Below are 22,295 nucleotides of genomic sequence, written 5' to 3'. Positions count from 1 at the left end.
AGGTTCTGGCTTCTCTACACCAGCTGCCTTGACTACTTCACCACCCAACCCTCCCTGCACCGAGTGTGTCCGTCACGCCCTTACACAACCCTCAACCTTGGTCCCAGACACGGCGCGAGCCCCAGCCTCACCCTCGGCCCCTGCAGGTCTGTGCTTCTCCCCATCAAGGCTGCTGGCCGCACCCGCTCCTGAGCCCTGGCCCTGACGGCAGAATGCCCGGGGCAGCCTTTGCTCTCACGTGAACTTGCGGACCACAGTCCTTCCCGGGCTGTCCAGTGGCTTCAACGAAGTTGCATGAAGCTCCAACAGTGCCCAGCGCACAGGAGCTTCCGGGAAAGCCAGGCGTCCTCACCGAGCGCGCGTGCCCGGTCGACAGGTCCCCCTGACCCGCCCCAGCCCAGTCTCAGCAGACCGCCTCCTCCACTAACGCAGGAGTCCCCCCACTCCCGCTGGGGCTCCCCTCCCTCCTGTGCGGGGCTCCCCTGCCTGGGGCTCTGGTTCCCAGCCCCGCTCCTTCCACCTCCGCCTCCCAGAGCCCTGACCTCTTCCCCTTGCCCTGCTCCCTCCCAGCGCCTTGTAAAAGCGCTCACACCTCTCCCAGGACAACCAGGTCGGCCCAGCCTCGGCCCTGGCCTCGAGGCACCACCGCCTCCGCCCAGGTGCCCTCCGTCTCTATCCTTTTACCCCAGCCTCCCCCAAAGAGTTCTTTTCAAATCCCTGTTCACCTCCGGATCCAACACAGTTTCGCCTCAACTCCCAACACTCCACGGAAATGTCTCACCCAGGTCATAGCTGACCTTGTTGCTAAATCGGATTTAGGTCTTTTATTCCTTATCTTGCTTAGTTGCCTGGAAAACATGCGACGCTATGGACCAGCCCTGCCCTCCCCCCTCGAGCCACGCCCTGGCCCTCCGGCAGCTCCTTCTCTGTCCCCAGCCGTCCTCCTCTGCCTGCCCCTTAAACGTGGGTGTTTTCAAGGTTTTCCTTGAAGCCTCCTTCATTTGCTCTTTTAGACTCTCCTTGGGTCACCTCGTCCACTCTGACGCCATCAGTTGCGTTCTCTGTCCTGGTGTCTCCTGAAGCTGTACTTCCGGGCCAGAACGCCCTACGGAGGTTCGGACCCTAGCATCCAACTGTCTAATGAACATGTCGGCTTACGAGCCCCAATGCACCCCCAAAACTCCTCTCCTCTCCCCGCCACCACACCCGCTCCATCTTGGTAGGTGGGTCCCCAAAGCCATGCTGATGAGAAGGGCTGCAGCAGCACGTGGGGAGCAGCGTGGACCCCTGCGCCTCACGCAGCCCTGCTCCCCGTCCCAAGGGATTCGGGGGGGGGGGCTGTGAAATCTACCTATTTTACAAAAGTCAGTTTTATACAGTCCCCCCCCCCCCATCTCCCACAGGCAGAGGAGGCCGCAGCCACACTACCTTCTCCATCCTCACCAATGCTCCTCTGGTGCAGGCCCCGTCACCTCTCTCCCGGGTCACTGCACACCTCACTGGCCTGCTCTCTGCCAGGACACTCTTCCCGCCGCAGCATCGGGGCCTTGCTGGAGTACAGATCTGCCAACTCACTCCCTTCCCTGAAACCCTCTGGTGGCTCCCCAGCCCCCCCGGGTGAGCCTTGACTCCCAGGGCCTCACCCCAACTCGCATTCCTTCCCGCCAGCCCCGCCTTCGCCTTCAGGGGTCGCAGACTGTGGGCTTCTGCGAGAACGCTCTCACTACTTGGAAAGCTCTTCCCCCTTTTTCCTGGTAAATTCTTACCCGAATTTTTAACCGTGAGGGAGCTTAGCTTAGATCTTTCAGTCGGCTGGGATGCGTTTTGGAGTCTGTTAGGAGGTGGCACTCTAACTTCTCCCCCAAACTAATGTCGGAGTTATCGAACGTCTGGATTATTTTGATGATGAGAAAAAACAAAAGTTGTTGCAGGGAAAGAAAATTGTCCTTAAATATTTCAGTTTCATAGCCAAAAAAAGGAAAAAGAAAAAACAAAAAACCAAGACCCCTCAGGTCAGCAGCAGGTAGGAGGGACGGATCGGGACAGAGCTGGGCAGTGCAGCCCAGTGGTGCTGGGCCAGGACCCACCACGGAGCCTGACCCCTGCCCGGTCTCGCTCCGGCGACTGTGAGGTCAGCGCCGTGATACACGCGAGGGCCGCACAGCGGGCCGGGGGCTCAGGCACCGCCTCCCACCCCAGTGTAAACAGTTCAGCTTTGCCTCCCGGGACGGGGGGTGCTTTGTGAACCCGGGGCACAGGCCCTTCCCGCTTGCGTCCGGCACGAGGCCAGGCTGCCTCTGTGTCCGCTTTGCCCTGTGCGTGGGGGGAGGGAGGGCCGGCGTCTTCCGGAAAGCGGGTGACGTGGCTGCTCGGTGGCTCGGCCCCTGCACCGAACCCCTCACCAGACTCCGCCCCTTGGCTGCCTGGGGTCCTCGAGGGCGAGGACTTCGTGTGAAAGAGACGTGAAGCGCTGAGCAGGGGAAGGACACCCGCCGGCGGGGACTGTGGCGACTCCGGGGCCCCTGCCCCCTCCCACGAGCTCCAAGAGCCTCCCAAAGAGGGGAGGGGCCTGTCTGCGGCGGGAAGGGGGCTCAGGTCAGGGCTGGGTCGCGGCCGCACCGGGCCTGCCCCGGCCAGACCCCCCGTGAGGCTGTGAAGGAGCCGCCTCCGGGGCGGAAGGAAGGGTCTCGCGGTGGGTCTTCTCCGCCCCGGGCTCAGCGGCAGTGTCTCTGTGCACCTAAGGGACCTGTCTCCGGCCGCGGGGTCTGGTGACTCAGGCTGGGAAGCTCGTAGCAAACCCCATGTTTGGAGAAACTGGGAAAGCACACAGTAGAAACAAACAAGTCGCTTTGGCGCTCTGCTGTCGGCCGGGCTCGGCTGCCCCGAGCGCCTGCAATTCGTCCCAGGCACACGTAAGCCGGGGAGTCTGCAGAAGCCTGGAAAGCGCCGCTCAGAGGGAAAGGCTCTTTCCCTCCTGTCCCTCCTGCCACCCCTGGGACCTCAGTGGGACCCAGAGAGTGAGATGAGCAGCTGAGTAATTTTTAAGGAGCTTGTCTCAATTTTAGTACTTATAATTATTATAAGAGATCAACGTATCCTTCAATTTTGACATTGCTTTGTCCCAGTTTTATCTAAGGTTCATATTCCAACTTTCTGTGGCAACTCAATTTTACATAGTATTTTGCAAGGTAATTGTACCGTCCCTGGGTCTCACTGAGGTCCCAGGGCTGGCAGGAGGGACACGCCATCCTCTTGCCCAGTTGTGAGAGGCGGCCTGGCTCTCCCACAGCCCCTCCCGCCTGTGCTGGACAGAGGCCTGGACTCTGCTCTGCCCCAGGCCCCGGGCCCAGCTTCGGGCTTCAAGTCACCGTCTCGAAAGGCTTAATTCCTGGACAGGGGGCCTCACGCTTCAGTTCTGCACTGGATCCTGAAGATTCTGGAGCCAGTGCCGGGCCGAAGAGGGAAAGAGGAGGGAGGGTGGAGCGGCAGGTCCTTCGTCCTCGGAGTGGACCCTGGCACGGCAGCCCCACCTCCGCGCTCCCTTCACCTGCCTTCCTGACACCTCAGCACCCGCTGCACTGCTGTGCTGGGGCCACAGCTGGCCCCCTGCCCGCCTCACTGCCCTCTCCAAGCCACCTGCACCTGCAGCCGGGGCCACCTCTCGGAAATGTCACCTGGTCAGTGGGTCCGGGCTTTGGGGATGAGACCCAGACCCCTGAGCTGGCCCACAGGCCCTTGTGGCGTGGCCGCTGCCCGCGTCTGTGCCCCGCCCCCTCCTGCCCGCACTCCGGTCACCGTGCAGGGCACATGGCCTGGCTGCCTTCGAGGTGCTGTTCATGCCGCCCAGTGTCCCGTCCCCCCTCTGCCTGCCTGACTGTCCTCATCCTTCTCCTCCTCCCCCCACTTCTCCTTCTCCTCCTCTGCCTCATTCTTTTTTTTTTTAATTAAAAACATTTTTAAAAAATATTTATTTTTATTTATTTGGCTGCATCAGGTCTCAGTTGTGACACTCGGGATCTTAGTTGTGGCACATGGCCTCTTTTGTTGTGGTGTGCGGGCTCAGTAGTTGTGGCACGTGGGATCTTAGTTCCCTATCCAGGGATGGAACCCACGTCCGCTGCATTGGAAGGCGGATTCTTTTTTTTTTTTTTTTTTTTTTTGCAGTACGGCTCCGCACGCGCAGGCTCAGCAGCCACGGCTCACGGGCCCAGCCGCTCCGCGGCATGTGGGATCCTCCCGCACCGGGGCACGAACCCGCGTCCCCTGCATCGGCAGGCGGGCTCTCAACCACGGCGCCACCAGGGAAGCCCTGGAAGGCGGATTCTTAGCCACTGGACCACCAGAGAAACCCCCTCCTCCTTCTTTTTAACTTTTTATTTGGGGAAACTTCAACGGTTCACAAAACTAGAGCATAATGACCTCCTGGCAGCTCAGTCATCACTGTCTGCCCACCTGTGTTTCTCTCACCCTCAGATTATTTCAGAGCAAATCCCAGGTATATCTCTTCATGCACAAACAAATCAGTGTGTATTTCTAAAAGATGGCAACTTTTGAGAAAGAGAGCTACGATACTGTTCTCTTACCTAAAAGGTTAATAATAGTTAATTCCTCTGAATGGTCCATCAACATGCAGCCCAGGCCCTGGGCCGGGAGCCCCTCCTGGGTGGCTGCCCCGTAGCCCTCTCTGCGCTGTCCTGGGACTAGATGGTCAGCGGCTTGAGGGCGGGACCGGCCCTTTATTTCTCTCCCCAGCATCTGGCCTGGCCGAGTGCTTTGCATGTAACAAATGTTTGCTGGGATGGCGTGAAATATTTCAACCCTACCTATAATGTCCCCACCACGTAGGTTCCAGGGACAGAGAGCTCCGTTCTCCCCGAGGAAGTCGAGCCTTTCTCCTTGAAGCTGACTCTGCGGCAGAAAGCCCTCTGGTTCCGCCCTCAGGGTCCCACGGAGCAGGGCCCCCTCCTCCGAGTGCTCTTTCCACCTGTTACACTGAGCCCGTCTTCCCAGTCTGACCAGAACTCTGTGGGCCCTGGTTCCGCCGTTTCCAAGCTCACGGTCCCTCAGGGCCTCGGATAATCCACAGGTCCGGTGGGTGCGCCTCCCAGACCCCCCCCCTGCCCACAGGACAGGGCAGAACGGACAACAGCCCTGCCGGCCTCGGGGACCCCCCACGTTCCCGGCCACCTGTGCCACCCTGGGTGCCGAGCCACCGTGAGGGGTCTCCCGATGCCTCTGGACGGGACGGGCCCGTGGGTGGTGAGGGACTGCTGGCTTCAGTGCCACCTCCCCCGCTGCTGACTCTACCCCGGGAAAATGCCACACCCGAGCCTCCATTTCCCAGGCCTTGGGCACCTGCAGGTTGTTCTGGAAAGTTCCCTCTTTCGTGCTGCGGGGCCGTCACGACTCCCAGAGGCAGCTCCCTTCCCGCGGTGGAGGCCAAGGACGTGCAGGGGAGCTGGGAGCCCCTTGTAGTAGAGCGAAAAGGCTGGGTCTTTCCGTTTGAGACACACTGGTGGGAGGAGGGTCAGAGTTGGGGGCCAGCCTGAGCATTGAGCTGAGTCTTTGAGCCCCAGGACAACTGGGAGGTGGGTCTAGTCCTTCCACCGCAGGGAGAGAAGTCGAGATCTAGCTGCGGGGGGGCGGGGGGGACCTCCCTGGTGGTGCAGTGGATAACACTCCGCGCTCCCAGTGCAGGGGGCCCAGGTTCGATCCCCGCTCAGGGAACTAGATCCCACACGCCGCAACTAAGAGTTCGCGTGCCACAACTAAGGTGCCTGTGGGCTGCAACTAAGGAGGTGGCGAGCTGCAACTAAGGAGCCCACGAGCCACAGCTAAGGAGCCCGCCTGCTGCAACTAAGACCCGGTGCCACCAAATAAATAAATAAATATTAAAAAGAAAAAAAATCTAGTGGGGGACGGCAGCAAAGGAGGATGTCAAACCCTTACACCAGGGAGGCCAAGCCCCCCCACCAGTACAGGACCCTGTGTCTACACAGTGGAGGCCAGGCCACGAGGACATGGGACTGAAGCGTCATCCCAGGGGGCCTCCTTCAGAGGGCTCAACTGAGACAGGAGACAGGCAAGGACTCTCTTAGCGTGAGGGTCCAAACGGGCAAAGCATGTGACTTGCTGGGCACAGGGTGGAGGGGCTGAGGCCAGAACCTGGCCCTGGAGCCAGATCACTCCAGCCGCCAGATTCACGCGCGGGCCTCACACGGTGGGCAACGGAGACACACACTGTTACGCAGGGAAGTGACAGTCAGGTTGTATTTAGAGAGACAGCTCTGGCAGGACGTGACGGGATCGCAGACCAAGGCTGATGGTGCCCGCCTTGAGGTGAATTCTATGCTCATTTCTGGGGGACAGTTAATAAGATTTGGTTAAGTGGGGAGTGGCCCCAGGGCTTGCAGCTCGGGACGAGGAGGATGGAGGGAAGGCGGGTGGGAGTGGGTGGCGGCTGTTTGGGCCGGGAAGACGGTTAAACGCCCAAGGGGCTGGCTTTAGTTAAGACCGAGGTGTGCGAGCAACAGTGAAACCACAGGAGTAAATACGGCAGCTCTGGAGAAGCAGCTTTAGGGATAGGGGCAAGTAAATCGCCACATCATTTAATGAAACGAACCCGCGTCCTCTGAGGTTAGCAAAACCACAGTGAGATGCGCTTCACACCAACTGGGGTGGCTGTGGTTAAAAAAAAAAAAAGTCAGATAATGTGGATGTGGAGAAACTGGAGCTTTCATACACACTGCTGGCGGCAACGCAAGACGGCGCAGCCGCCTTGGGAAAGTCTGGCGGTTCCTGAGACACTTAAACACAGTTACCCTATGACCCAGCAGTTCCACCCCTAGGTAATATATATACCCGAGATAAATGAAAACGTGTCCACACAAACACGTATACACGCATGTTCACCGCAGCATTATTCACGACGGGCAAAATGCGGAAACAACCCAAATATCCATCAGCTGCTGTGGTGTAACCATACACATTAATATTATTCAGCCATAAAACTAACGAAGTGCCACGCTCCAACGGGGACGAACCTTGAAAGCATGATAAGTAGACCCCAAAGACCACGTGCTGTATGATTCCATGTACATGAAACGTCAGGACAGGTACATCCACAGAGACAAAAGCAGATGAACGGTCGCCAGCGTCTGGGGGGTGGCGGGTGGGGGGGACCTGGGGAGGAGCTGCTAGTGGGTGCGGGGTTTATTTTGCGGCTGATGAAAACATCCTGGAATTAGATAGTAGAACTGGTGGCACAACTTGGTGAATTACTAAAAAACCACTGAACTGCACACTTTAAAACGTTGAATTTTATGGTATGTGAATTATATCTCAATGAAAAATTGAAAGATAATTAAAAGAGATCTTGCTCTTTATAACACAAACAATGATAGGAGGGTTATACTGAACAAAATCTTATTTTACATACCGTGTTTATCTTCTCTTGCTTTAATTTCTAAAGGATAAAGATTAAATAAAGAACTGAAAATATAAAACAAATCTATGTGCCTGGGACCATTGATAGAACACCGTATTAGACCAGCCCCATTCAAAGGAAACAAAATGGGAGTTATACCAGCAATTTTAAATGCTCTAGTAGCCACATTAATACAAAGGAAAAAGAAACAAGTGAAGCGAATTTTAATAATGTGTTTGTTGAAGTTTCAGTGCCTTTGAATTAGAAGGGGCTGAGTCACTTAGCCTGCAGATTGAATGTATAAGCACTGACTGAACTTGACCTTGAACCCATCACATCCTTCCATTTCCCAGCGTCCCGAGAATATGCGCACACACACCCAACGCCACGTCAGACTTCCCTCTGTGAAGACACGCATTCGGGACACACGCAGGAAGGGTTGATGACATGATTTCCTAATAAATCCTGTGTTTTTTAAAATAAAAAATACATGTTTGGGCCCACCTGTAAAACATTTCCACGTGTGATCAATGTAAAGTTACTAGTGAGCTACTTTACACTTCCCGGTGGGCCTGGGGAGTCTGCGTGACCCTCTCGCTTGGCTCTCGGCGGCCACACCTCCAGCTCTTCAGCCCCGTGTGGAGGGGTCCCCGTGCGGCTCCCAGAGTGGCTGCACTTCCCGTGTGGGCCGTGCGCTTCCCTCTGTTTACTCCCTTCTGTGACGAGCAATAAAAGCCCTACATAATAAGGGCTCCTGTGATCCACAAAGACCCTTAGTGACCCGGCGTCCCAGGGCTGAGTGGAGAGACCGCGGCCCCCTCCGCAGCGGCTGCAGAACCTGGGGTGGAGGGGGTGCGGGGCGCAGGTTCTGGGGCCGCAGGCTGGGTGAGCGAGCGCCGGCTCCCGCCCCAGAGCGCAGAGGCCTTCCAGGCGCGGCACCTGCCCCAGCCGGGTGCACGGGACGCATCCGCCACTTGGGGGTGGGGGGGGCTCAGAAAGGAGGCTGAGAGACAGACTCTTTTTCTGTGAACCTGAAGTCAGAAGGAGGCGTTCCAGAGCGTCCCTGGTCACCAGCTGGGTGACCTCCTCAGCCCCAGCTCCTCTGTCCGCCGAGCAGGTTAGAGCCTGCCTAACCCATCTACGCTGCAAGGCTGACGGGAGGGGGAATCAGACGGCGTCTGCGGGAACCCACAAGCCCGGAGAGGCCGGCAAGCGTGAGCTTCCCCTTTGGAGCCTGGACAGCTGGGGCTCGTGGGCGGATGTCCCAGGACGGCAGCTGAGCGCTCACCTGGGTCGGCTGAGCCGAGACGCCCTTCCTCTGCTTTTCTGGGGGAGGGAACCCGTGCCACGAGGACTTGGTACCTTGGGGCGCCTTTGGGGCAGGGCCTCGGAAGCAGGAGGATGGACCAGTGCCCTCCCCTCCTCGACATCCTGCCCACGCCTGACATTTCCCAGGCTGCAGACTTGATTCTCTTTGTCAGTAGGAACAACTCTTTCCTCCCAAGACCGAGGGACGCCGGGCACGCCAGTTCTGCCACGGTGCACGCAGGTGGCTGGTCCTGGGGGGGCGGGGGGCTGCCCTGCCTGGCAGATGTGCCAACATGAGGAACTTGAGCCTCGAGAAAGAGCACGGTAGCCTCGCGTGTCCCTGTCCTGGGAGTAACCATCAGGGAGTCTTCTCTCCCCTCTCCTAGTCGGTCTCGGCCGTCTGGCCACGAGCCGCGGCCGGGAAGTGTGTCAGGGGCTCTGTTTATCACGGGGTTTGGCTCAGTCTCCCTGGGGACCGGCGCCAAAGGCCAGGGGCAGGAGCCTGTGTCTGGGGACCCACTTGGGGACTTGGAAAGTACATTTACTGGAAACCATGTAAGAGTCCAAAGATAGGCAAATGGCTTAACCCAGCCGTGCGATGGACCATAGTACCCCCTGCAAACGATGTTCAGGAAGAATTTTTAGTGACGCATGGGGAAATGACTACTATAGTAGATGAGCAAATAATAATAACGCGTAGGAGGCGGAATGTATGTGACTATGTGTGTCTGTGCATAAGGTTCTCTCAGCCACGGCAGGAAAAGTGTGCTCACACGCCTGCACTCAGGAAATGTGACCGTGGCTGCCACCTTTAGCGAGTAAGACAAGGAACTGCTGGTCACTCTCTCTCTTTCCCTATGTTTTGATAGTGTCGACAATGAGCCTTAGGACATTACAATTATAAGTTATCGTTTGAAGAAACAGCACCTCTGCGCTCTGTGTGCCGCTGTCTCCTCCTGCCTTTAAGGCAAGGATTACAGGGACAGAAAGTCTCTCTGGCCCCCGACCTGAAAGAACCCTGACCACTGGGACGCTGGCGTCTTCAGCACTTGGGGTCATCAGCAGGCACTTTCCTGGGTGATTTAGAAATACGTTATTTCTAAATAAGACACAGGGGTAGGCGCGCGGAAGACTCTGCCGTTGGAGTCGGGGAGGTGACCCATCCCGGGGACGCTTGGTACGAGGAACGTGGCCTGAAGTCAGCGCCTGCCAAAGGGGCTTCCGGGAGAATGCCCTAAGGCGTCCACTGTATGCACTGAGTTTCTTTCCTCTGTATTTAGAAAGGGACCAGCTATTTAGCAGCTTTGGGAGAACTGAGGAAACGGTCACTCCATTTTCTGCAGGGCTTGGTGCTCTGCAGAGCCCTGGTGAGCAAAGCTGGCCGTTCATCTACAAGGACCTGCTCCTGGCTCTGCCCCGGCCTCACAACGCTGTGGCTTCCGGAGGGCCGGCGTGCGTCTGCCTGGGTCAGAAGTGGCACATCCACGACCTTCCCGGTTATCGCGCCCCCACGTTCAGACGCCCAGCCTCCCCACAGGCGGGCCTGCGGCACCGCAACCGGGGCTCCACTCCCGCTCCAAGCGGAGACCTGCGTGGAGCCAGTTCTCTGCCGGAGCCACACCACTTTCTCTGGATCTAGAGGCAAAGCCGCAAACTTCTCCAGACATTTTAGGGGAGAAACCAGGTGGTGGGCGCTGACAGCCCCAGCTGGCTGCGTCTGGAGCTAATCATTAATATGCTGTTTAGGGTGTATCAGTGGCCCCCGAGATACAGGCGAACCTGACCGGGTCAGGCTAAAAATGTCAGCCTGTGATCTCAGGTCCCTGGAGAGCCAGCAAAGAGAAGATCCAGAGAAGGAAGAAAAATGGAACAAGTTAAAAATGAGTCCTTGGGTCTCATTCTGTCCAGAACAAACTGAGGGGGAAATACGGCAGGGACCTCTCCCAGCGCTGGGGCCGTAGGGTGTAAACTTGTGGACCGATTTCAGTGGTTGTTTACAGAAACTGGAAAAAAGGAATCACTGCCAAATCTCTCTCCATTTGAGGATCTGGACACAAAATCATATTTTCCAGTAGTCTCCGAAGAGCACAGATGAATAAATAACTTCTGCAGGTCCAGTCAAGTAGGACGAGAATGGTATTTGCAAACTATTCACCCTCTGTTCATTCAACGTTCAGATGTGTTCTGAGCCGGGCCCTGCGCTCTCTGCGGGGGAGCGGGGCTGGGTGAGGGTCAGGCCTCGCCCTCTAGACGCGCGGGGAGACCCGGACACAGGCGGTGCGGGAGCACCGCGTTCCACGTGTGCGGGAAAGTCACGGCCGTCACCGGAGCCGAGCCCCCAGGGAGGAGGATTATCCAGGCTGGCAGGTCGGCACAGGCACGGAGCAAGGAGAGGAAGCCCCTTTGCGGGCCGCCGTCAAAGTGTACACGTGGCAGAGGGTGAAAGTCAAGGGGAGGAGCGTTAGTAGCCGGGAGGCGGGGAGGTGCTGGTGGCCCAGGGCGCCCTGGGCCGCCAAGGCGGAGCCAGGGGGCTGTCACGCAGGACAGGACGGTGTCGTGGTCAAGACCGCGTTCGAGGATAAGACACTGGCAGCTCGGGGAGGATGGATTCCACCGGGCAGAGGAGGGGGTGGGCGGCGAGGTCGTAACGAGGGATCTGAGCGACTGGGGAGGCGGACCGGAGGGGAGGACAGCGCATCAGGGCTCTGGCGCCAAGAGAACCCGGGACACGGGCAGACGGGCTAGGCGGCCCCCTGCTCACCAAAGTGCGGAAGGAGGAGGAAAGGCGGGCCCGGGGTGGGGCGATGGTTAATTTATTTCTGGACGAGTTGGACTTGAGACCCTTGAGGAACACAAGAGGCAAGTGAATGTTCTAGACTCAGAATGGAGATCTAGGCCAGAGGCCGCGGCCAGAGCCCTGGCCACAGCTGCATCTGGACACCAGCGGAAGATGGGGAGGGAGCAGCTGGGGAGGAAAGGAGACCAGTGTGCTGGTCAGGGTGCCAGGGACCGAGGTGGCGTCAGATGGCGCAGAGGAGGCACGCGGGACAAGGACTAAAAAGCCAGCCCCCCAACGCCGTCTGTGCAGAGGCCAGGGAGCTGCGGCGAGATGGTGACTGGGGGGCTGCCTCCTGCAGTTTTGTTGTGAAGGAGGAGAGATGGGGCCGGAGAGAGAGCAGGGAAGGAGGCTGAGGAGAGAGGGACAGAAACAGAGAGACACAGAGAAAGGGACACAGACACAGACAGACAGACACAGAGAGACAGAGAGACACAGAGGGAGGGACAGAGACAGACACAGAGACAGAGAGAAAGAGAGACACACACAGAGACAGAGACAGAGAAAGACAGAGAGACACAGAGAGACAGAGAGAGAGACAGAGAGAGACTGGCTGAGAGAAAACTGGTGTTTAAGGGAGCAAAGGTTGCAGAGGACACAGGGGAGAACAGAATCCGAGCAGTGCCTGGTCCAGAGGAGGGCCGTCTTTTCCGTGCTGAGATGGGAGTGACGGGGCAAGATTACATACATGGACGCCTACAAGTTTTCAGGTGGCAGAAGAGGAATTTGAAGGTATTTTCACCCGAAGCCTTCAAGTTTCTCAGTGAAACCTGGCGCTAGGTCATCTGCTGAGGGTGAAAAGAGAGCCTAGACAAGAGGGTTCCTAGAGGAAGGCTGACTTCTGGAAGAAGAGAGGGATGTGCAGAGGTTTTCCGGGCAGCCTGAGGGCCTGGCCGCGGGCACCGCCGACGTACCCGCTACGTCATTCTCTCCAGGTCTGGGGAGCAGCTGTGGGGCGGGGCGCGTATGCCAGAGGGTTAGTCTCCTGCCGGCCCGGTGATGGAGGTGGGGGCCGAAGCCTGAGAACCGAGGGTAATGGTGAGAAGGACCGAGTAAGATAGAAGCTAAAGGGGAAAATAAGCAAAGCCGGAAAGGCTCCAAACACTGATGAGAAGTCTGTCCACGTTGGGGCCAAGGATGGAAGGGGCCACGGTTTCTGGGAAAGTTATAGTCTGGGGGTGGAGAGACCTGACCCGGGCCTCACTGCAGCATCCAGGTCTCCACAGAGTGACTGGTGGGCGCGTGGGAGGGCAGGATGTGTCCCAGGACGCGAAGGCAGGCGGCCGCCCTCAAGGATGGGCCCCAGGAAAAATGACAACGGTGGCTATCACTTAATTAAATGCCTCCTGTTTGCAAATCGCTATGTTAGACATTCTGCAAACTTGTGTGCCCCACCCTCACAGAGACTCCAAATTAGACAGGATCACCTCTAGTCGCAGGCGAAGAAATGGAAACTTCGTTATGCGTTTCCTGTGTGCCAGCAATTCCACTCACAGGTACATCCCCAGCAGAAATGAAGTCATAAGTGCACCCAAAAATGTACAAACGTGTTCATAACAGCATGGTCTGTAATATCCCCGAAGCTGGAAACAACGCGTATGTCTACTCACAGTGAAGCGAAAAATAACTTATGGCACATTTACACAAGGGGTTACTACGTAGCGGTGAAACTAAAAAACAGCAACAAACGAAGCTACAGACAACATGCGTGAACCTCACGAACATCAAGGCGAGTGACAGGACACACACTGTGTGACTCTAAACGGGCCGGACGGCGCCTGGGGTTGGAAGTCAGGCTGGGGCTCCCGTGGGGGGTGCAGGAGCGACGGTGGGGAGGAAGGAAGCGTGCGCGGTGCCGGCAACGCTCTAGCTCTCGTTCCCTTTGCGGGAATTTGGGGAAGTCTGTATTTGTGTTTTGCACACTTTTCTGTATGTATTTTGTATTTCTGTAAAGACGTGTGCTGGAAAAAACACGCACTCTTGTCCATGAGATACAGGTAAGACACTGAAGAATAAAATGAAGGAAAGTAAAGCTGGTAAACGTTCGGAGCTCACGTGCGGCTGCGCGGCTGGTGAACCGTCTGGCCGGGAAGGAGCCCAGGGCCCCTGCTTGGCCTGCGGCCTGGGGCTCTCCCACCGCCAGCCACGCCGAGAGGCCCGGAGCCCCCCCGCCTCCCGCTGGGCACGGTGGCCTTGGGGACAGAGGATCAATGCCCCGGAGTGACAGTCTACTGGGTCTTGGAACGGCTCTGGCAGCTGTTGCTGCTGATGTTCGAAGCCCGGTTTCATGTCTGGGGCGTCTTGTGTGTCCCTACCTCACCAGGAAACACTGAGCATTTCGCTTGGGACCTGAGGCGTAACCTCTGACCTCTGACCCCAGCCTCCCAGCTCCTCCCCTTCAATCCACCCCCGCGTGGCCGCGCCGTGTCTTCCCAGGGCAGCCCGGGTACCTGGCCACGTGTGAGAGGCCAAGCTCCCCTACCCTCCCCCGACTGGCCTTCCTGACGCATCGTGCCCCCCTCCGCGCCTCCCCCAGTGTGGGAGGTGAGGCCCCACCGCGGTGCGTCCCGCCGTCGAGGTCTCCCTCTCTACGGACCCTCCCCGGCAGCACCGAACACGCTGTCATAGCTCATCTTTTTAAAACCCCTCCCGTGATCCGTGTTTACCTGCAGCTGCTTCCCATTAGAACAAAATGCAGAAAAAACAGAGTGTCTGTGCGCTCCATTTGCTCCATTTGCCGGCCCGCCATCCTCCTCGGGTCTTACCTTACGGAACCTCTCGTTAGGAACAGACGTGGCGTGCCCCGCCCCCCATGAGCCCCGTTCACCTGCTTCTAGGAAACGGCTCCGCCCTCCGCCCTCCGCCGCAGCCTCCTTCAGGGCTCCTCCTCCTCCTCCAGCACCGGAAACGTGGGAGGGACGGAGACGGAGACGGAGCCGTGGCCCTCGGCCCTGGCTCTCCCCCCACGCGCCTCTTCCAGGCTCAGGCTCCAAACGGGACCTCCCCACTGAGCTCCAGACTCGCACCTGCAACCCGGCACTCCCCTTGGGGGCTGCTAAGCTCCACAAGCCTTCTCCACCCGCTGAGACCCCCTCCGCACGCCAGCAAGCGGCACCGGATATGCCCGTAGCTCAGGCAGGACGGGTCACCTCCCTCCTCTCTTTCCCCCAAAACGTCAGCCAGTCCTGGCTGTGCTACTGTGAAGTATTTGCTGAATCTGACCACTTCTCCCTGAACCATCCTTGAGCTCTTGCCCCACCCTCCTCCTCCAATCCTGCCCTCCTGCCCTCTGTGCGTACCACAGCCGGCGGCCCAACGGATCCTTTCATTTCATTTTATTGGAAAGGCATTTTATTTTAAATATAGCAGTGTGTACATTTCCTTTTGAAGATGGAGATCAGACCACATCTCTCCCCTGCTCAAAACTCTCCAATGCCATCCCACCCCACGTGGACTAAAACTCCAAGCTGCCGCTGCCGCCCTGTAAGGCCCCGCATCACCTGAACCCGCCCCGCATCACCTGAACCCGCCCTGCATCACCTGAACCCACCCTGCATCACCTGAACCCGACCCGCATCACCTGAACCCGCCCTGCATCACCTGAACCCGCCCCTGCATCACCTGAACCCGCCCCGTATCACCTGAACCCGCCCTGCATCACCTGAACCCGCCCCGTATAACCTGAACCCGCCCCCGCATCACCTGAACCCACCCCCGCATCACCTGAACCCGCCCCCGCATCACCTGAACCCGCCCCGCATCACCTGAACCCGCCCTGCATCACCTGAACCCGCCCCGTATAACCTGAACCCGCCCCCGCATCACCTGAACCCACCCCCGCATCACCTGAACCCGCCCCTGCATCACCTGAACCCGCCCCGTATCACCTAAACCCGCCCCCGCATCACCTGAACCCGCCCCCGCATCACCTGAACCCGCCCCCGCATCACTTGAACCAACCCGCCCCGTACAACCTGAACCCGCCCCGTATCACCTGAACCCGCCCCCGCATCACCTGAACCCACCCCCGCATCACCTGAACCCGCCCCACATCACTTGAACCCGCCCCGTATCACCTGAACCCGCCCCGTATCACCTGAACCCACCCTCGCATCACCTGAACCCACCCCGCATCACTTGAACCAACCCGCCCCGTACAACCTGAACCCGCCCCGCATCACCTGAACCCGCCCCCGCATCACCTGAACCCGCCCCGCATCACCTGAACCCGCCCCCGCATCACCTGAACCCGCCCCCACATCACCTGAACCCGCCCCCGCATCACCTGAACCCCACCCCGCATCACCTGAACCCGCCCCGCATCACCTGAACCCACCCTCGCATCACCTGAACCCGCCTCGTATAACCTGAACCCGCCCCCACATCACCTGAACCCCGCCCCCGTATCACCTGAACCCGCCCCCACATCACCTGATCCCCTCCCCCGCATCACCTGAACCCGCCCCATATCACCTGAACCCACCCCGCATCACCTGAACCTGTCCCGCATCACCTGAAACCGCTGCATATCTCCTGAACCCGCCCCTGCATCACTTGAACCAGTCCCACATCACTTGAGCCCGCCCCCGCATCACCTGAACCCGCCCCCGCATCACCTGAACCCGCCCCGCATCACCTGAACCCGCCCCCGCATCACCTGAACCCGCCCCCGCATCACCTGAACCCGCCCCGCATCACCTGAACCCGCCTCGTATAACCTGAACCCGCCCCCACATCACCTGAACCCCGCCCCCGTATAACCTGAACCCACCCCACATCACCTGAACCCGCCCCCGCATCACCTGAACCCGCCCCCGCATCACCTGAACCCACCCCACATCACCTGAAACTGCTGCATATCGCCTGAACCCGCCCCTGCATCACCTGAACCAGTCCCACATCACTTGAACCTGCCCCCGCATCACTTGAACCCGCCCCGTATCACCTGAACCCACCCTGCTTCACCTGAACCCAGCCTACTCCTGGCCTCATCCCCCGCTCAGCTGCTCCAGTTACAGGGCCTGGCTCGCCCTCTGACAGGCTACACCTGCTAGCACCACAGGCCTGTGTTTGCTGTTCCTTCTGGACCGTCCCGGGGCTGCCCCCACGTCGCCTCTGGGCAGTGTTCTCCCTGACCCCTGGTAGGAATCTCCCCCCGCCAAGACTTGCTTATGTACTCTTTCCTGAAACTAGGTTATTCTTTGTAACCAACACATGTTACATGTGATGTGTGTATATGGTCTCTATGAGTATTATCGGTCTCACCCACTAGAATGTGAGCCCAGGGCCAAGGGCCACTCCGTCTTACTACTGCCTCCTAGCATTTAGAAAGTGCCTGTTGGGAGCTCACGAAATCGCCGGAGAATCAATGATTCAGTGGAATCCGCCTCCCTGCCCAGAAACACAGACATGACCCATGAACCCTGCCTAAGAAGAGTGAAGGTGGGACAAAGCTCGAGGCCCCACCTCCAGGCCCCCAGCCCCAGCCCGCCAAGCGCCGCCTTTTGTTTTGGCCACACTGCGTGGCAGCAGGCGTGCAGGATCCGAGCTCCCCGACCAAGGATTGAACCTGTGCCCCTAGCAGTGGCAGCTCGGAGTCTTAACTACCGGACCGTCAGGGTCAGGGAAATCTCCCTGCCACACGCCTTCCATGCCCTATTTTGCCTAAACCTCACAACTGCCCTATGGTGGGCTTTACTTCCATCTTGTGGATGGGCATCTCGGGCTCAGAAAGGCAAAGGGACGGGGTCCGAATCCAGGTCCAGCTGCCTCTGGAGACCCTGTTCTGACCTCCAGACTCGCTACCTTCTGCGCCCGGGATGTTCCACTTTTCAGGTCAGGACGGGGTCCTGCTGGCACTGATGCGACAGCCTGAAGGGGCTGTGGACCCTCCTGGGGAGGCCAGAGGGGGGTGGGAGGGAGGGGGGGGGCAGGAGGCCGTTCTAGTCCTAGCTGTTTGTAAACAGCATCGGGACGACCAGCTGGTCCTCTCTGCCGTGGGCCCCAGAGACGAGGAGGGTTCACAGGCCCGAGACGTCCAGCCCTGCGCCTCAGCCCTTGAGCCTGGGGCTAAAATAACTAGGCAGAGGCTCGGAGAAACCAGGCCAGGCCACGGGACAGGGCTGGGGCAGGAAGTAATTAAACTCCCTGCCTCCCCCTTTCCTGAACTCGGGGCCACTCTCCCCGCATCCATCAGCTCCTCTCTCCCACCGGCAGCAGTTTTTAACCTCATGAGAGATTAAGAAAAAGTTGATTTGGCGAATACCCAGGCATGAAGTCTGCAGGATTCAGGGAGAGGAGGGGAAGGTCTCCGTGCCCCTTTCAGCACCTGGTCCAAGTTAACCTCACAGTAACCCTCCAAGGTCACCTGACAGGTAACACGGGGGACTCAGGAAGCCATGCTAATGAGGCCTGTGGTCCAGAAGGTCCTCAGCACCGCGAGTGTGCTTCCTTCCTGAGGGGACTCGGCGAGTTCTCTAGCGCGTAAGGGACAGGAGCTGGGTCAGTCCTGGACACCTCGGGCTCCAGACACCGGGGGCTGCCCCCACCCCCGTGTCCTGGGCCAGCAAGCCCTGGGGGGACAGGCCCCGAATCCAGACCCGTCTTCCTCCCCCGTTATGCCAGGAGAGGTCTGGTAAACAAGCTCTGGCTGGTCTGGAAAGGCTATTCCTGTTTATCCGACTTGGCAGGCATCGAATATCACCAACCCCCACCCCCACCCCCCAGATGTCCCACACAGATGCTCCAGGCTCCTGGGTGGAGGGAGAGGCTGCTGGGAGCAGATGGTGGGTGCGGGCTCTGGCTCAGCCCGGGGACCCCAGGCCCCTGCCTACCTGATCTGGTGGCGAAGCCCCGCCCCCCTGCATCCCCCAGCACTGCTGCACTTTTTGCGTGTTCGGTTCTCCATGGTCCTGCCTCCCTCTCCGCCCGGCCCATCCAGCCAAGCTGTGTCCCTGCTGCCTCGCTGAGGAGAAGGCAAGCGCCCAGGGGCAGCCCAAGGGTGGGGGCGGGAGCTTCACTTGCTGAAGATTCATTAAACTGAATATTCTATACATACAGGAGAAACTACATAGTAGATGAGGAAGAACAGCAATTAAGACAGACACACGCGAATCCCACCACCTAGTTGAAGAAGTGTGCTTTTTCACCTCCGGGTGGACAGAGGCAGCTTTCAGATCCGGGGTGAGATTCTGAGCTGGCCGGGCCATCACTGGTGCCTGCCCGGCACCTCTCCTGCCCCCTCCGCCCGGCCTCCGGGGCGGTTCTGGTTGTGTACCCACTGGGGTTAATCTCCTTCAGCAAGGAGCCATGCCCCCCAGTCAGTGCACACGGCAAAGGGCAACGGGTGCTGCCGGGCTCTTCCGCTTTCCCATCCCTGCGGGGAGACCACGGATGCTGGGCCGGCAGCTGAGGCTGCGGGGCTGGGACCACAGGGAGCTCAGAGGCTTGGGCCCAGCAGCTACTGGCTCATGGAGGTTCTCGAGTTTTCCCCGAGGGAGAACCCAGAAGGGCTTCCTCCACCCTGACTGAGCTGTCCCCGCTCCTGCCTGGGCGCAGGTGCTAATCCCAGCCCCCCGGCAGACCAGGGAGGAGGACGGGGAGGCAGGCGGGAGGTCTTCTTTCCCACTTGGGAAGGAAAGAGAACACACGGCTGACCCGTTGGGATCCGGTTCCTGAAACCTGAGCCAGGACGAGGGTTTCACTGAGCCCTTGGCTACAGACCTGCCAGGGCCGTCTTCCACCTGGGCGGGAGGACCGGGATGGCACACACTGGCCGAGGGCTCTGCCCCTTTAGGGGGAGGGAGTGGAGCCGAGGTCAGCTCTGTCAAGCCCACCCTGACCCCCTGCTCACCAGGCCGAGCTAGCACGTGTTCTCCAGAACCACACCAGCTGCACAAGAAAGCAGACTTGGCAACAGTGTGACGGGAGGACGGGATGGGTCGGGATGGGGTTGGCACAGTGGCGCTGGAGAGCTCAGATCAGGCAAGGTGCCCGACACTGCCGGGGGCAGGGCAAGTCAGGGAAGACTCCCTGGAGGAAGTGGTACCTGAGACCCAAGGACAGATAGGAGCTGGCCTGGAGGAAGCAGGGGGTGGGGGAGAAGCAGAGCAAGGTCCCTTCCACAGCGAGACCCACCCAGCCTGCATATGAACCTTGGGGACTCCGCCCCAGGAAAAGCCAGAATTTAGGACCCAAACTGGGCCTGCCTTCCACTCTTGGTCTCTATGTATTAAATAAAAAAACAAACAACATTTTACTATGGAAGATCTGAAACATATACACAGAAGTAGAGAGATGAGTATAATAGCACAGTGCCAGCTTCATCACGTCAGCAACTGTCTACCAGCGGACAGTCTCATGTCATCTATAGCCTGCCCACTCCCCCCGGCTGCCGTACTTTAAAGCAAATTCCCTAATCCTAGCAGGTTTTTTCCCATAAGTGTTTTAGTGTCTGCATCTAAAAGATAAGGATCCTTTAAAAAGTATGCCCACAGGCTTCCCTGGTGGCGCAGTGGTTAAGAATCTGCCTGCCGATGCAGGGGACGCGGGTTCAAGCCCTGGTCCGGGAAGAGCCCACATGCTGCTAAGCCCATGCGTGCGCCATAACGACTGAGCCTGGGCTCTAGAGCCCTCGAGCCACAACTACTGAGCCCACATGCCGCAACTACTGAAGCCTGCATGCCTAGAGCCCATGCTCCGCAGCAAGAGAAGCCACGGCAATGAGAAGCCCAAGGATCGCAGCGAACAGTAGCCCCCGCTCGCCGCAACTAAAGAAAGCCGCGCGCAGCAACGAAGACCCAACGCAGCCAAAATAAATGAATTAATTAAATAAATACAAAAAAAGAAAAAGTGCGCCCACAACCGTATCATGAAATCAGGTGACGCCGGCTCCTTACTCTCTGCTTAGAGGCAGCTCCAGCACCGCCCTCCCAGCCCCACGGCTCCTGGGCTTCTTGACCCAGAGAGCCGACACTTTGGAGCTGCGGTTTTGGCTTCGAACCGGCCCGATGAAGGCGATGAGGTGGACGCTCCAGCCCTCACTGTGGGGGTGAGGAGACCAAGGCAGGTCACAGTGCGGGACTCTGGTTCTCAGACCACGTGTTTCAAAGCAGAGCTCGTACCAGGCTCGAGGTTTGCTAAGGGTGCTGACGAGGCCGCGTCCCCGGGCTTGTGCCCCCTCCCCAGGTGACTCAGGTGACTCTGCCCACGGCCCGGGAGCCGCCGAGCTGCATGGGCCCCCGGCCTGGGGGAGGAAGCGGTGTGGGGTGTGGAGGACCGACAGCCTCTCCCCAAGGGAAAAGGCCTAGGGGTGCCTCCCCCACAGGCGTCACCGTGTCCCTTGACTCGGACTCTGCCTGCGAGACAAGTGTCCACCCGGTGCTAACTGGCTGGCCGGGAGGGAGGCCTGTGCGGGTGAGACCCTCACATGCTCTGCGGCCCGAACGCCTCGCTTTGGGATCAGGAGTGTCTCTTGCTTGTCTTTCGCCTCTGGGGACCTTCCCAGCTGTGGGCTCGGAGCCTGGGGACTGGGTGCCAGGGGTCCAGTGGGGCACTGACAGAGGTGCCAGCCCCCGGGGAGCGTCTTGCTTCCTTCCCTGTGTGTCCCCACAGCAGGTCCCCGCATGCTCTCATTCCCATCAAGGTGGTAGTATCTACCCAGCACGTCAGAGCTGCATCTGGACCTTGCCCACAGGATCATAAACTATAACTGACCTAAAATGCTACCGCTATGTGAGTTCCCAGGGCACAGCATAGTGGTTTGGTATTTCTGTGTGTTACAAAACGACCCCTACCCTACCAGTGTTTTGGCAGAGCTTTAAACACGGGCCGGGGAGGCAGGGGCGGAGCTGGGGCGCCAGCTCCCCCACCTTGCCCCAGCCTGCCCCCTGTTCCCCATCCTCGAGGGGCCGTGCGTGCCCACCGGCGGGCGCTGCGGCGAGTGTCCCCGCCGGACACCTCACGGGAGTTTCAGGTGATGGCGCACAGGGAGGTGGCCGGCGAGGTCCAGGCGGGGGGGTGGGGAGGCAGCACACAGCGGGACAGTCTCCCCAGCAGACACTCCTGACCTGGAGGAAGGGTGTCTGCGAAGTCGTCCTCCGGCCGAGGCCAGGCTGCTTTGTCCCAAGAAAACCCACATATGAGCACACGGCGGAAACCCGGGAAAAAACCAGAAAGCCACTTTGCTTAAGCCCATCCTAGATGTGCGCAGACGCTTCCCCAGTGGTCACCCCTACCCCTCCTCTGTCCCCTCCTGGTGGCAAAACACCACCTGGTGGCTGGGAAAGAACTTCATCCCCCAGCCAAGGGGCCTTACCCCCAAAAGGAGGGCTGCTCCCTCGAGAGGCTCCTCCAGAAAGTGCAGACCCCACCTCCCCTGGGAATGAGACGGACGGAAGCTGTGGGTGAAGGCGCAGACCCCGGCCTGTCTCCACTGCCCTGGGAAGCCCATCTGACCAGCTGCCTCCCGTGGTCCACATGCCACGAGATGCCCAGAGGCCTTGAAAGCGAGCTGTTCTCCACAAGGAGGGGCTGGCAGGAGACTGCAAGCCCAGTCTCTCCTCCTGCCAGGAGGGTGGGATGAATGGGAAGGAAAAAAGCCAGGTGTGGCGTCCGGGTGGAGTCAACCCGAGAGTGACCACCCCAAGGGCGTCCCCTCCAGCTCCCAAGTTGCTAGCAGCCCCACGTGATACGTGGGTGCAGGTCCCCCCAACGCATCTGACCTCT

General features: G+C 59.0%; 1 protein-coding gene and 1 long non-coding RNA gene across 3 annotated transcripts in view; one reads left to right on the top strand and one right to left on the bottom strand.

The window, feature by feature from the left end:
• Positions 1 to 20,361, top strand: part of LOC131753827 (uncharacterized) — a 28,508-nt gene extending 8,147 nt beyond the window's left edge. The window contains exons 1-3 of one of the 2 annotated variants that reach the window (XR_010839222.1): positions 18,321 to 18,545; positions 18,630 to 18,752; positions 20,111 to 20,361. This is a non-coding gene — a long non-coding RNA (uncharacterized lncRNA). Of the gene's footprint in view, positions 1 to 18,320; positions 18,546 to 18,629; positions 18,753 to 20,110 lie in introns of those variants that run through there. The other variant, XR_010839221.1, reaches the window with a different exon arrangement.
• Positions 1 to 22,295, bottom strand: part of LMOD1 (leiomodin 1) — a 38,455-nt gene that overhangs the window by 8,748 nt on the left and 7,412 nt on the right. The gene's annotated exons all lie outside the window — the stretch shown is intronic.

Source organism: Kogia breviceps, chromosome 1 (assembly GCF_026419965.1).
Source record: "Kogia breviceps isolate mKogBre1 chromosome 1, mKogBre1 haplotype 1, whole genome shotgun sequence".
NCBI classification, from domain to species: domain Eukaryota; kingdom Metazoa; phylum Chordata; class Mammalia; order Artiodactyla; family Physeteridae; genus Kogia; species Kogia breviceps.
This window is presented reverse-complemented; position numbering and strand designations above follow the sequence as displayed.